General features: G+C 37.9%; 1 long non-coding RNA gene across 1 annotated transcript; it reads right to left on the reverse strand.

Moving 5' to 3' along the window:
* Positions 1-5,138: 5,138 nt before the first annotated feature.
* On the reverse strand, positions 5,139-7,950 carry LOC109221847. Its single transcript, XR_002067323.1, has 3 exons — positions 7,806-7,950; positions 6,444-6,539; positions 5,139-5,336 (listed from the first exon to the last, which is right to left on the reverse strand). It is a non-coding gene; the product is annotated as an uncharacterized LOC109221847 (long non-coding RNA).
* Positions 7,951-13,126: the final 5,176 nt, after the last annotated feature.

The following is a 13,126-nucleotide window of genomic DNA, read 5'->3' on the forward strand; positions in this document are numbered from 1 at the left end:
TTCTCATTCGTCCTTCAAGAGTGTGGGCGAGGGTACGACACAACCAGCTAGTTCTGTAGCTACTACATCCGCAATACCTTCTTTAGCTCGAGGCACACTAGCATCCACAGGGCGTGGTGCAGCTAGGGATGGTGCACTAAGTTCGGGAGGTCCCAGCCATTTTTATTCTATAAGGGGTAGCCAGAGTTCAAAGGTTTCTCCAGATGTTGTTACATGTATATTGACTGTCCAATATAATGATGTTTATGCTCTCATAGATCCTGGTTACACTTTGTCACATGTCACTCCCTATGTTGCTATGAAATTCGAGATAGAACCGGAACAACTTCATGAGACATTTTTGTATCTATAGAACCGGGACCGCTTCATGAGATGTTCTCTATATCTACTCCAGTTGGCGAGTCTATTATTGTCGTGCGGGTTTATAGGGATTGTGTTGTCACTGTGCATGGTCAGGACACCATGGCCGATCTCATTGAATTAGGGATGGTTGATTTTGATGTGATAATGGGGGTGGATTGGCTTTATTCATGTTTTGACAAGCTTGATTATCGAACTAGAACCGTTAGGTTTGAATTTCCAAATTAGCCAGTCATTGAGTGGAAGGGGAATGATGTAGTGCCAAAGGATAGTTTTTTTTCTTACCTTAAGGCTACAAAGATGATTAACAAGGGGTGTATTTACTATTTGGTCCTGGTTACGGACACCGATGCTAAGGCATCTACACTTGAGTCTGTGCCAGTTGTGAATAAATTTCCATAGGCCTTTCCTAATGAGTTCCCTGGGATCCCACCGGACAGGGAGATTGATTTGGGATCGATGTGATGCCAGACACGTTGCCTATATCCAGTCCACCCTACAGAATGGCGCCGACAGAATTGAAAAAAATAAAGGAGCAATTGAAGGACTTGTTAGAAAAGGGTTTCATCCGGCCGAGTGTGTTGCCTTGGGGCGCACCGGTTCTCTTTGTAAGGAAAAAAGATGGGTCATTAAGAATGTCTATTGACTATCGGTATCTTAACAAGGTCACGATCAAGAATAAGTACCCACAACCAAGAATAGATGACTTGTTTGATCAATTGTAGGGTGCTAAGTATTTCTCCAAGATCAACCTAAGATCAGGATATCACCAATTGAAGATCAGGGAGCAGGATATTCCTAAAACAGCTTTCAGGACCCTGTATGGGCACTTTGAATTTTTTGTGATGTCTTTTGGGCTAACGAATGCCCCGACAACTTTCATGGATCTTATGAATAGAGTCTTCAAGACTTTTCTTGACTCCTTTGTGATAGTGTTTATTGATGACATTCATGTATATTCATTAAGTTGGGAGGACAATGCTGATTATCTCAGGGTAGTTCTGCAGACTCTGTATCAACACGAGTTGTATGCAAATCTTTCGAAGTGTGAGTTTTTGCTTGAATTCATCAAATTCTTGGTTTATGTCGTCTCCAGTGAAGTAATCAAGGTTGATCCTCAGAAGATTGCAGCTGTGAAGAATTGGCATAGACCTACAACTCCAATAGAGATTCACAGTTTCTTAGGGTTAGTTGGGTATTACAAGATGCTTGTGGAGGGGATCTCCACTCTTGCCTCTCCATTGACTTTGAAGCAGAAGGCATTTATGTTCCAATAGTTAGACTCTTGTGAAAACAGCTTTCAAGAATTAAAGTTAAGATCGACTATGGCTCCAGTGTTAACCTTACCGGAGGGTAAGAATGGGTTTGTGGTATATTGTGATGCTTCCAGGTCATACTTGGGTTTGTATTGATGCAACATGGTAAGGTGATCGCTTATGCTTCTAGGCAACTCAAGAACAATGAGAAGAACTATCCAACACATGACTTAGAGCTTGCAACGGTGGTTTTTGCATTGAAGATTTGGCATCATTATCTGTGTAGGCTCCATGTGGATATATTGACGGACCATAAGAGCCATCAATATATCTTCAAATAGAGAGAACTAAATTTGAGGCAGAGAAGATGTCTTGAGTTACTCAAGGACTACGACATCGATATCCAATATCATATGGGGAAGGCTAATGTTGTGGCGGATGGTCTTAGCCAGAAATCCATGGGTAGTGTGGCTCACTTGGAGGCACATCAAAGGCCGTTGGCCAAAGAAGTTCACTGGTTGGCTAGTTAGGGAGTTCGTCTTGCGGACTCTAGTGAAGTAGGTGTTATTGTGCAAAATAGGCTGAGCTACACTTGTACGATGAGAAGTGGAAGTCAAGGAGAAGTAGTACGATGATCCACTGTTGGAACAGTTGAATGAGGGGATACATAAACATAAGACCCCAAATTTTTCTCTTGGCATGGAGGATAGTAAGCTAAGGTACCAAGGGCGGTTATGTGTTCCCAATGTAGATGGTCTCCGGGAAAGAATCATGACCGAGGCTCACAATTCTAGGTATTCCGTGCACCCAGACTCTACAAATATGTACCATGATCTTAAGGAAGTCTACTGGTAGAATGACATGAAGAGGAGTATAACGGACTCTGTGGAAAGATGTACAAATTGTCAACAAGTGAAGGTCGAACACCAAAGTCCCGGTGGGTTGGCACAGAACATAGAAATTCCAATGTGGATGTGGGAGATGATCAATATGGACTTTATGGGGGGGGGGGGACTACCTCGTACGCCTTGTAAGTTCAACTCGATTTGGGTGATTTTGGATCGACTCACGAAATCAACACACTTCTTACCTATTAAGGCTAACGACACAACATAACAGTATGCCCAATTGTATATCAAGGAAATAGTCAGGTTGCATGGCTCTCCATTTTCTATCATCGCAGATCGAGGGGCATAATTCACAGCTAATTTTGGAAGAAATTTCAGCAAGATTTGGGTACTCAAGTGAATCTTAGTACAACCTTCCATCCACAGACCGACGGGCATGCAGAGCAGATTCAAACGCTCGAGGATATGTTGCGTGCTAATGTTCTTGACTTCAAGGGTAGCCGGGATGATCATTTGCCGCTCATAGAATTTGCCTACAACAATAGCTACCATTCTAGCATCCAAATGGCACCATTCGAAGAGTTATATGGCGGGAGAAATAGATCTCCCATTGGTTGGTTTGAAGTCAGGGAAGCAGAGTTGATAGGGTCAGACTTAATGAATCAGGCTATGGAGAAGGTTAAGATCATTAAGGAACGGTTGAAGACTGCTCAGAGTCACCAAAAGTCCTATTCAGATGTGTGTCGTAGAGATCTGGAGTTAAAAGAGGATGATTGCGTATTCTTGAAGGTTTCCCCCCATAAAGGGTTTAATGCGATTTGGGAAGAAAGGGAAATTAAGTCCCATGTATATCGGGTCATACAAAATCATTCAGAGGATTGGTCAGGTGTCTTACAGGCTCGATCTACCACCAGAGACATCGTTGGTGCACCCGATGTTTCATGTATCTATGTTGAAGAAGGTAGTTGGAAACCCGACGCTCATTGTTGCGGTAGAGAATATTGAGGTTAATGAAGAATTAACTTATGAGGAGACTCCGATTTCCATTCTTGATAGGCAAGTACGATAGTCGAGCAATAAAGAGATTGCCTCCACAAAAGTGCTATGGCGAAACCAACAGGTTGAAGAAGCCACCTGGGAGGTCGAGGAAGTAATGAAAAGGAAATACCCTCATTTGTTTGTATAACTAAGTTGCTGTGTTTTGAAAGAATTTTATGACCTTACTTTCTATGAATTATGTTCAACTTGTACAATTCTTGTTAAGATTCCCTTTTTAGTGATATAATTCTTATGAGGTTATGGTTGGTGTTATTTTCATGCTATGTTACGTAATTGGACTATGAATATGTTGTTAGGATTGGTTTCAGGGATTCTATGATAGGTGGATAGGCCTAAATACAGGTAGGGGTGTGCATTTGATTTATCGATTCAATTTTGACCCTTATTGATAATTACTTATCGATTATCGATTTGTACATATGCTTATCGTTATCGTTTTAATAAGGTTTCGATTTTTTTGATTTCGATTTATCGATTTTGGGGGCTTATCGATTCGATTATCGATTACACCAATAAGAAAATTTGCGGGATTCCACGGAAAGTATATCGCTATAAACGCGCCTAACTAATATGGACAAAAAGAAGCTAAAACAAGACGAACACCATTTATAATATAAAAATTGTGTCAACAAGCACATGCGACAAAACTAAAGTAAGGGATCAAATGTATGCCACCAACACTCCAACGGTATAAAAAAAACAAAACAAAACAAAACACATCATCACGGCTAATTCTGTTTTACATTAATTTGAACTTCATTCCCTTGATCTTTAAATATGATCATTCCTTAAATGTGGTAGAGGAAATAATAGGGTAAGGGACTTAGGATAAAGGAAAGGTTATAGATTAGGGAAAATAATATTGTATAGCCGCTTTCAAAATAGTAGCGGAATATATATACATTCGGTATGTTATATTAATCTACACAAATAGGTAATTGCTCATTTAACAAGTGTCTACAGTCTAGGGGTGAGCATTCGATTTATCGATTCGATTTTGACCCTTATCGATTATCGATTTGTACATATGCTTATCGTTATCGTTTCAATAAGGTTTCGATTTTTTTGATTTCGATTTCGATAACAAATAATCGATTCGATTTATCGATAAACCGATTCGAATGCACACCCCTACCTTTAACCAGCCATTTCTCTTCTCCTAAGCAAAGATGATATGACTTTTTCTCTCTCAGGAGGAAGCCAATTTTATAATACGACCCATTCTATAAATTGCACATTATGGAGGAACGGGAATTTCTTCACCTTGTTTCACTATACTATATGGTGATGGACAAAAGAACTCCCCTTACGTCTGAAATTCAATACAAAGTTCTAATCAAACTTACATAACTGTATCATGTAACAATGTCATTTTAATGATGTCATCAAAGTTAAAGACAAATTTTGAAATCTTACAAGAAGCTATGAAATTGTGGTGGAATAACCTAGATAAAAAGCATAAATAAAAGAAAAGGAAATCAATTTTCCTTTGCCTACACAGAAACGATATTCCTTTGCCTACTGTTATGTCATTATGTATTCCTAACATACGTTTTTCATCACCTAATGAACAACTATTGACATAAGAATTATTAAAAGAAAACCTATACAAATAAAAGAAACTACATTGAAAAACTTACATTGCTTTGAACATACTGAGAACTAGATCCAAGGATTTTTTCTCCATAAGCCCCTAATCCACCTCTGATGAAACCAGAGCTAGCACCAGAGAATGCATTTCCAAAAGGATTTGCCTGCGTATTAGCAGGCGGTCTTGGAACTCCAGGCTGTGCTCCAAGGTTATCATACATTTCTGCAATACAGGTGGGTTTTCCCAATACAAGTGTGAGTAACTCAACATATGCAAAATCCTTTTGGTCATTAATAGATTGGAGGCCAGGAGTTATAGCAGCTCTCTGGGTCCGATCTCAGACATTGATAGCATAGTGTTTAGTAAATTTGCTATGCAACTATAAGCAGTAGAGAAGTTAAAATCCTGCACTGAGTGTACCTTAGGTGAAAGTACAGCTGGAAATTAGTTATTAACCACTGCTTCAAGTCTTCACCATACCTTCTAAACACCCCCAACTAAGGGTTAAGTTTAATAGTAGGATTAAGAGAAGTAATGAAAGAAGGAAGATTGGAACCCGGACCCAATCTTTTGCATGCAGGCCAACAATCAATCACACATACACTTAAGCCTAGGATATGACAATTTGAGATTCCATCGAGACGCTTTACATGCAGGGTAGTGGAGAGTCTACAAGAAGAGCTGATGGAAATTTAAAATGGCAATAAGGGCGTGTTGAAAAAATGATGCCCTGATGTGTTCTACATCAAGAGACAAAAAAGCACAGATTACAGAGGCTATAGTCTGAACTAGGGAATCGATCAGGTGTGGCTGGTGGGGTGGGAGGTTGGATGTGTCTTCAGGGGAGCGGCCTAGGGTGCTTTGGTGATTCGGTATAGCCGGATGTTTTCTTTGTTAGAGGTTATTCCGATGCCACAGCAAATATCATGTAAACTTATGTGCATTGGTGAAAATTTTAACGAGTCTTTTAGAGCAACAACAACCCAGTGCAATCCCACAAGTGGTGTCTGGGGAGGGTAGGATGTACGCAGCCTTACCCCTACCCTGGAAGGGCAGAGAGACTGTTTCCGATAGACCATCGGCACAACTTTAGAGCATGTATAGAAATTCAGGTATAATACTACAAGTCTACAACATTATAGGAGGAATTATGGGAAGTGAGGCAGGAGCCGGACGGAGACTTTAACCAAGTAAAGTTATGACAACCAATAACATGCAAATTGCTGAACAGTTGAATGAACTTTTACCTACAGCAATCGTTGGTATCATCACAAAAACGCAAATTAAGGCCAGCTTTCATATGGTTGTGAAGACAATTGAGATGCTTACCTTACTGAAATAGTGCAGTACAACTTTAAATTGGGACGCCCGGTTGGCAAAAAGGCAAACTTGAAGTAATTGTGCACTTGGATTTTTCAAAAAAATCTGCAAACAATAACCACTTTTTTTATAAAGATCTGCAAACATTAATAACATTAATAAAGGCTTAGTTTCACACGAGCGCAGTTAAAAACATTGACATGCAATTACCACTTCAACCATATGAACCAAATTCTAAAATTTCCAAAACATACTGCCCTACAAACAACACCTCAATGTCAGGCTCTGTACAAATTACCACACATGAAAAACAAGGATGCTTTGTGCTGAATTAAATTGATTTTGACTTTTAGAATTCTCAGTTTTACTTTACTTCTTTCAATAGGAGTTCCACACTTCCTTCCTATTCAGAAGAATTTGTTTCATGAAGTAGAAGGCATATCCAAAATTCTCAGCAAAGAAGTACTTCCTAAATAAATCAACAGGGTGTCTAGCAACACAAATGAGGAAGAAATTTTCTCTTCCTAAGTGTAAATTGCGAAGCAGAGCTGTTCCCCATTAGCTAAACATGGGATCACTTCAATCCTTTGAGGAGACTTTAGACCTAAACTATTGCACTGCCATCACGCAAAATGTCAACAACAATTGCGCTTGTGTTTTCCAAGCATCTTCTATCTCTTCCTAGCAATAGCCATCAGGAAAATCACTATAGATAGTTTCTTGATCGAATCAGGAAAATTCACAGAACCCCCCCCCCCCCCCAAACCCCCAACCAAAACAAAAAAAATATTCTTAGGCAACTGGCTGCTCTGCATAAATGCAATCCAAACATATACTCATAAAGTATAGGTGCTAATATATGGTCCAAGAACTCTCTAAAACTAAAAAATAACTGTTTCAGCAGGTTCAGATAATTCCCATACAGAGTAATCTTTTGGCTCAAGCCAACTGTAGCCGAGGCGACAATTAATTTTTCCAAGCAAATTTTATCATCAGATCGTTTCAAATTAAATCTACATACAAAATATCTGAGTTTGTATCACCGCTTGTTACACAAAAGGATGCAGGTTTTACAAGTTTCAAGAGCACAAAAGGAACCCAAAAAATCCCTATGTTTAAATTGCATTTCATTTTTGAAAAATGAAGGTCTAGCCATATTACCAATACTCAAAATAGAAACCAATGGAGACAGGCAATTAACAATATGAAACCATCTACAATGCAAGTGCATAAAACGGTATAACCAAATAAAGCCTTATAGATTAACAGAAAATGTGTGGATCACAGATAAATCATAGGCTAGAGATGAAAATAATGAATCAAATTTTGCCAATACGGAGAAGTTACTGGAAGATTAAAAAAGAAATTTACCTTTCTGGAAAGCCGGAGAGAAAGGAAAGGTAATAGTAGTATGTGCTAAGAGTCAGTAATGGACATCCCAAACTGCAATCGATGACAAATAACGCGTTGAGCGAGGCCCCCAGATCCAAAACTTAGAAGCCAAGATTGCAGTTAAAATATCATGGTATAGCCAGTTTTTAAATAGCAACTATTTTGTTGCAACAGGAATCGGTCCAGTATAATATACGGGAGTTCTGGTGCATTTGTGTACGAACCGGTATACTTTGCTAACTCTGTAAAATTTGCGGGAGACTGGAGCACCAGTGCTCCAAACTCCAGTATATTATACTGGACAATTATACTTGCTGGAACTCCCGTAAAATTTGCGGGAGTTCCAGCATAGTTATCCTGGAATTCCCGTAAAATTTACGGGAGTTTAAGCATACTTATGCTGGAACTCCCGTAAAATTTACGGGCGTATTTTTCCGGATTTTGAACAATGTTTTCGCTCAAATTTAAAGTGGCTAAATTTCGATGACTTTTGAAACTTGGCTATTTTTCAACGACCAGTGGTAAATTTGGCTATTTTTGAATTTCTCCCTATATAGGTAGAAATTATGAGACCCATATTTTATGACCCGACCCAGCCAGATTATTTTTTGTTGCTAAAATCATTTTCTTACTCTAATTTTAAGAATAAAACTCATATATTTTTAATATACTGATCCCCGTAAAAAGAATTAAGTAAAAAGTAAACTTTTATACTGAGTGATAAAATCGATTTTTCATATCAAAATAATATTTGTGGCACATTAGATGTGTGTTAATACCTAAAATAATTATTCCCAATTTATCATTTACACTTAACAAAATGACATTTTGAAAAGAAATCAAAGAGAACAGTATTCCAAGTTGAGTCTGCTAGCCATAGTAGAGATTCTTATATCAATTGGAAATATAAGAATTCTAATACTTTACATTTTATTTTTATTTGGTACAAAAATGGCCTAAATGAGCAAAGAATATGATTTATGAAGATTCATATAACTGGTTTGGGATTGAAAGTGCACAGTTAGCCAGTAATAATAAGATATGTATTTACTTTTAAGCCACTATTTAAAATGTCTTTAGTGTTTAGCCATTGCTTTAATAAATTTTTACCCGTCCGGACGAAAATACCCTTCTGCTCATAAAGTTCAGGACCAAGTGTCCTTAACTTCTGAGCTTGTTACTGTAAGTTCAGGACTAACTGTCCTTAGTTTATGAGCTTGTAAGTCTAAGTTTAGGACTACATGTCCTTAACTTTTGAACTTGTAACTCTAAGTTCAAGGCTACATGTCCTTAACTTTTGAACTTGGAACTCGAAGTTCAGGACTACCTGTCCTTAATTTCTATGCTTGTAACTCTAAGTTAAGGACCAAGTGTCCTTAATTTTTGAACTTCAAACTATAAGTTCAGGATCAAGTGTCGTTAAATTATGAGCTTGTGACTGTAAGTTCAGGACTAGCTGTCCTTAATTTATGAGCTTGTAATTCTAAGTTTATGACTACCTGTCCTTAACTTTTGAACTTGTAGCTCTAAGTTCAGGACTACATGCATGTCCTTAACTTTTGAACTTGGAACCCGAAGTTCAGGACTACCAGTCCTTAATTTTTGTGCTTGTAACTCTAAGTTAAGGACTACATGTCCTTAATTTCTGTGCTTGTAACTCTAAGTTAAGGACCAAGTGTCCTTGATAATGCTTCTATAAAAAAGATTAAAACATTTATTATTTTTGGTTTGCTATTATAGTTGCCAATCTTTTACTATCGAACAATTTTAACTGTTATTTATTTGTATATAAAAAATTTGAGTGGTCGCCATATTCGTCAGTCGTCACACTTTGTGGAATATCGCTGTACGTTCTTTACATTGGTATAACATGGACAGAAAAGAGATAGAAGAAAGGGTAACACCGTCTTTTTATATTAATTTTAATAGACTAGTGGCTACTTTTGCTCAACATTAAAAATGGTGGATAAAAAGTAAATATCACTTTTAAAAGTGGCTACCCCACGCAATTTTTACTAATTGTTGTTTGTTTGTTTGTTTCAGAATGGACTTGGTTCCAATCATATGAGCAAAAACCAAAGATCTGCAAAGTAGCTAGGGAAGTAGATGGGCTGGACTAGGTTGGACGACCTGAAAAGAAGGGATTTTCACACAAATAGCTTACTGTATTTATTTTTTCTAGCCGGAATATATAAAGTATATATTAATTATCGCACCCTCTTTTTCTAGCGAAATCGGGTTTCGACATTTTGATGACTCCTTTGAGAGGGTAGGGAAAAAGGAATTGGTTAGAGTCGCCACCTAACGGATTAAGGTGCGTTAGGGCACCTAGAGCAGATAACTCATGTTATACCAGTTTGCGTCACCAGAAATCGGTTAAGGGCTCGAAATTACCTTGAGGGGAAGGTGTTAGGCACCTCTCGAGGTCCACAACGGTGGGTCCCGGCTGAACTAAATTTATGAATTAGTCTAATAAAGAAGCAAGAGGAATATTTAATAGGGATGGGGGGTCCTAAATTTTTTAGCCTAAAGGATCACCCCGTGCAACATAAATAATACTTCGTAACTCCCTCGAGTCGGGGTGTTACTCATATAATTCAGCGGGCACAGGCTATCATCTCCTGCTACCCGATTACTATCTTTAATTTGTTACCTAAAGTGCTCTAATTGATTCTAGTTCGATTCCTATGCGTGCACTACCCGTCCCTTGCCTATGGCCCTGGAGGTATTAGGACCTATATTTGGGATAGTTCTAGACTAAGCCTGGGTTGCTCAAAAAATGTAAAAGACTAGGCGACAAACAAAACATGTTAGGACTTGCAAATACAAAGCAAATATGGGCTCATGTTAACATCCGCACATAAATAGCAAATGCACGCAATTAATTAACAATCTGTATCGATCTTAAAATCCTACAGGCAGGATATCTATGTGTGAAGACAGATGTACAGAAAAAATTTCATTAAGGCGAGTGTTAGGACCTACTGTTTGCCTACTGGTTTTAATGAATATCGCCTGGGTACTTCAAACAGTAATGCTTACAGAATCCGGAATTATTATCAAGTCGTATAGGCATATTGTCTAAGTGATTGACAGTGGCGATTATATTCAGAACCAATTAATAGAATCATATAAGCATGATTTCTAATGTCGAACTGACTTAAATCCTATAGGCATGATCTCTATCACTGAATTGATTTAAATCCTACAGGCATGATATCTATCCAGCAGCAGAAGGGAAAAAATTGTACACATTACCAGCAAACAATAGAATCAAACATTGAGGGTCCTATAGGCATGATTGCTAACACATATCGATACATCCTATAGGCAGAATTTCTAATGTACACACCATATGAAACTCGTACGAGTTTAAGCAGAATTGACATCACCAATGAAAGTCCTATAGGCATGGTTTCCAAACACATAGCAGAACTTAGCAGTTTTGACAAATGAGCAGAATTAATAGCATAGATGAATTCCTATAGGCAGAATTTCTACCCAGTTTAACAAAAGGAAATAAGAAATCCACCCCTCCCCCCCCCCCCTCCCGATTTTACTAAATACCCCAGAATCTGTTTATTACCAAGTTATTACAGATCAAATAATGAATAAGTTACATAAAAGTAATAAGATACTATAGGCAACCTTCATTAGGCCCAAATAAACCTGGGAACCAGGCCTTCACACCAATCAACTTCAAGGCTCAATTCATAGGTATTGCATAGCCAAATACGAATGTCTCACCCATAACACATGTAGAACCAGGCTTCCAATGTGTCAAATTTCCCGAGGGCCTAAGGGACCCAGGGCAGTGCACACACCAGAACCACACACTCGGAAATGTTTTAAAAGAGATTAGGAACCAATTCCCAGTGCGTCAAAGTTCACATGAGTCTGACATGGACCCTGAGCAGTGCTCACACTGGGGTGGTTGAGGATAGAACCTAAGGGACTAAGAGTGGAAGTTTTTAAAAGAGCAATAGCATATAAAGAGAGACAGATTTAAATAATTTTGATTTAGAAGAAAAAAAAGTTTAAGACATATAACTTGTAGACAAAATTTGCACCCATAAAACAAGCAAGGTTCATGCCCAAATACACAATTCAAATGAGCTGAAGTCTGGTTAACAGTCTAGTTAAGCTAGGTATTCAATGCTAGCATTTAGGACAACCTTATTTAATCACAGAAGCAATTAGGCAAAACAGTCAGGTTATCACATGAATTCAGAGGGATACCAGACATGTTAGCAACAAATTGACAGGGCATATGAATTAAGTAACTAATCTGTAAAGTTAGGATAGATTAACTAGTTACATGTTGATAGTACCCTAAAAATGCAAAGTTCAGAACAGGTGCAGGATTAGCAAGCAGTGTGCATAGACAAGTTAAACATTAGGCTAGTTTTTAAGAGGATTCATATTATTCAAAACAACTAATCTAAATTAATAGTGTTAACCATTGGATTAAAATAAAAGCATGTAAATAGGCAGAATCATGCTTAGAGAGGGATCTTAGACATGCTGGGTTATAAAGACAGATCAGGAACACATAAAAAAAAGGTATGACGAAGGATAGTCACTCACCAGTTAAGCGAGCAAAACCAAAATAATACCACAAAGTTGAGAGTCCAGAAGTTTGGCCTTGGATTTCAGCCGGCCAAGACCAGTAGTAAGCGAGAGAACAGAGAGAGTATAGAACCAAAAACTCTAAATTTTTAGTGAGAGTCTATAGAGTTCGGGTCTTGCTCAAAGAGGAGAGGGGAAAGGGTTTAAATAGTATTCAATTAGGCAAACAAATAAGGGAAGAAATCAAACATACACAAATAAGGAAAGAAAATTAAACCTAGAATCAATTGTATAGAGTTCAGTAAGTTAACAGAGCATAATAACGTGTAATCAGGCAAGTAACACTTAGAATAAGGAAAATAACAATTAACAGTCAGTCTCACGGCAAATAAGGTAAGCAATAATAGAAGCATGGTAGATTGACGGGAATAAGGAAAGTATCAGTACCATACGAGAAAAGAAAGAGTAACAATCTCAAACCCTAGTTTTAGGTAAAATATACAAAATCGGCAGTAATAACAAGCAAAGAGATGCATATAGGCATATAGACAGAGATTTTAACACAATAATTAAAGAATCAAACAGATTTGGTTTGATTTTGCAGAATCAAAAATTCCTAATTTAGGGTAAGTAAAAATTAGTCAGAAATTAACGAAGAGAGTTATAATAAGATGCACAGAGACATATAGACGGAAAGATTAAGGGAAAAGTAATTAAAAAAATCAAGAACC

This window comes from Nicotiana attenuata, unplaced genomic scaffold (assembly GCF_001879085.1).
Source record: "Nicotiana attenuata strain UT unplaced genomic scaffold, NIATTr2, whole genome shotgun sequence".
Lineage (NCBI taxonomy): Eukaryota > Viridiplantae > Streptophyta > Magnoliopsida > Solanales > Solanaceae > Nicotiana > Nicotiana attenuata.